The sequence below is a fragment of the Alligator sinensis genome, unplaced genomic scaffold (assembly GCF_000455745.1).
Source record: "Alligator sinensis unplaced genomic scaffold, ASM45574v1 scaffold858_1, whole genome shotgun sequence".
Taxonomy (NCBI): Eukaryota; Metazoa; Chordata; order Crocodylia; family Alligatoridae; genus Alligator; species Alligator sinensis.
Window position 1 is genome coordinate 1127522 of NW_005842079.1, and position 3071 is coordinate 1130592.

The window sequence follows — 3071 nt, forward strand, 5'->3', positions numbered from 1 at the left end:
AATAAATAAATAAATAAGAGACACGTGGGCAAGAGAGGGAGAGAGAAGAGAGAAAATAAAATCCACTGTAGATATAAACAGGAACCGTCTCCTCCTCTGGGACTCAGGGAATATTACTGCGGAGTTTACTGAGATTTGCACTTTGCTCCTTGGACAGGGGATACAGCAGAACATCAGAGCATGAGTGTGAAGGGAGGGGGAGATGTTGGAGAACTCCCTTATTCAAGAATAGAGTAATAGCTTGGTTAAACAGCACTACAGTGCCCTGCACGAATGGCCTAAGAATAACTGCAGTAGATACAGCAGGGTAGGAAGGGATGCTCTGAATTTTCCTTGGAAATCCCAGGGAAATGGCTAGATCTCTGGAAAGTTCAGCTAGACAATGCCAATCCTGGAGCATCCCCTCTTGGTAGCTCTGTCGCTAAAGCTCACTAGCACCTTGTCTTCTCTGCTGAGATTGCCAGCATGGAGAGGGGACAATTAGTGTTCATCATGATGGGTGCATCTGTGTGTATTATGGATACTCATTCACGAGGGTGTCTGCCCAAAGATTCCCCCAACACATGTCTTTGTATTGACTTCCCTGGGTTTAAAATCAGATGTGAGAGCTGAAGTGAGACCACAGATTCACTGAATGCAGGACATTAAGCAGGCTTCAGCTATTGTGACTTCCAGGCACCTGGGCCTAGGACCTGTAACCAGAAGATGAACACAATAGACACCACTGGCACATTCAGGTGCCTCAAGTCAGGCTCCTAAATCCATATTTAAAGTCTTAAAGAGCCGGATTTTCAGGGACGCTGAGCACAGCAGCTCTTAATGATTTCAACAACAGCTGCAGTTGCTCAGCACTTTTAAAAACCAGGTCACTTCCATTTAGGAGACTAAATATGGATTTATGAATCTGACTCGAGGCAACTGGGTTTGAAAATGTTGGCTACTGTTTTTGCAAGTGAACTGATGCAGCAGTCAGCCCTGCTGCATTGCCAGCACAGCTCCCTGCAAAAGTTCCATTGTCCCTCCAGAGAGAAATATGCTTCTTCTGCCTCTGCTATGATACACGTGATGGAAAATGAACAGGAGAATAAAAGGACAATAAATCAAATACTATAATCACTCTCCTAGAAAATTTCCAAACAGCCTGGAATCATGTCTTGCTTATCACAGTGCCTTCAGCCCACAGCAGTCTCATTTAATGGGGCGCTAAAACATAGAACATTTAGGTCCAAAATTTAGGTTTATTAAAAAAACCCCCAAGGCTTACAAATGAAGATAATTAGATTTTCTTTTCTATTTTTAAAAATGGTCAGGAAAAAACAGCTTCCTTAAAAATGAACATAGCCCTTGAAGTATTTACAGCCCAGACATGGATACTAAAGTATTGCTATACTGGGAATGATACCAAATTATTTTGTAAAGCACTTAAAGAACCGTGGATAAAAAGTGCTAAATAACACGTAGGCATTGGATTAATGAATGAAGACCCACAAGTGAAAATGAAGATAAATCACACTGAAACGTAGTCACCCAGCTACCAGGTCCCTAATGCGCACCAAAAAGGCATACTGCAAATGCGAAAGCACCTGCATGTGGGGATGTGTAAATCCCAGATTCTGAGTGCTCTCTCAGATTTAATCAGAAGAACTGTTAAATGAGAGGCTCCAGAGAAGGTGATGGTTAGGGGGTTAATCTAGCCTTTACCAGGCCTAAGATCAAGGCCCCAGACCCCCTGTGTGAAGCATCTCATCTCCCCACCAAGAGAATGGGGGTAGCTGTTCTTTCCTGCCTACCAGGGACCATATAGTAATTAAATGGAAAATGAGCATCACCAATAGGTTGGGTCAGATCCCCAGGTAGCAGGAGCAGCACACTGCATCCTAAGGATGTGTGTGGGCAAACAGGTGAACTGGCCTCTGGCATAAGCTGAAGCAGACTCTAGGGAGGCAATACATGCCCCCTCAGGCCAGGTCTACCAGATCAGGTTCCCCCAAGCACAGGGTGACCCAGCTCTTGCAGCACTTTATGCTTTGTGGGGGTAGATGTGCCTCTATCTTCAGGGTAATTTCTGGCTGTACCTTTGGAACAGTCTCCCCTGCCCCTGTTACCATCCTAACAAGAGAATGGACCAGGGTCAGGCCTGTGATCTTTAACCAGACACTGTCTCTAACAGTTCCTAGCTTTTTCCCCACCAGCTGCTTACACAGGCCAGAAAGAGCTGCAAACCTGTGCTCAAGTCCTTGCAAAAGCATTTCCTGTCTATTCCATACCCTCATTTCTCCTGGGAATGGGATGATTTCCAATTCATTGTCACAAATCTTGAATGGGGGAGGACAGGCGGAAGTGGAGCAAGGTAGGAATTACTCCTTGAGAAGGGACATGGATATCTGGGGAGGAATGGAATTCATTCCCATTTGCTGATGGCCCGGACCTAATGAATCCCTGGGCTCTCGGTTAAATTTAGCTCTCGGTGACGGTAGTGTAAACTTTAGAGAAATTCCACTGACTTCAGTAGATCCAGGAGACATTTACACCACAACTACCAAGAGCAGAGTGGATTTGCCCAGCGAGCTCTGATTACACTGCCCATCTCTTGATATGATTTCTGCAGGACATTTCAGTGCCTGATCACAAGGTCACAGGCCCACTTAAATAAATGCCCTGAGCTGTGCTCCAGTATGGAGAGGGCTTGCTTGCCATCAGGGGACCAGGAGGTAGGAGGGTGATGGGAGCAGTGCTCACTCCTGCTTATGGCTTAGTTTGCTGCAAGTGTAGACTGTCCATTATGGAGGCAGTGATCCAGCAAAAGTAGCCAGGCTAGACTCGTTAATTAGCACAGACGTGTTCCCTGCCAGACAGTGAGCATGTGGGACAAAGAGCACATGCCGCTCCTTCCTCTCAGCAGGCACCTCCTCTCATCAGAGGGGTGGAAAAAGGGTCAGGATGCCTCTCAGTATGTGAGAAGAGCATAGTGTTGGTCCAAGCAATGGCAGATGCGATGAATTTACAATGTCACTGCATGACCTCATCACTGAGGACATATATGCTGGTCAGACTGGCTCAAAGAGCCAATC

At 45.9% G+C, this 3071-nt stretch overlaps 1 protein-coding gene across 1 annotated transcript in view; it reads right to left on the minus strand.

Moving 5' to 3' along the window:
- The window catches only part of CACNA2D2 (calcium voltage-gated channel auxiliary subunit alpha2delta 2), a 750433-nt gene that overhangs the window by 105040 nt on the left and 642322 nt on the right, over positions 1-3071 (minus strand). The gene's annotated exons all lie outside the window — the stretch shown is intronic.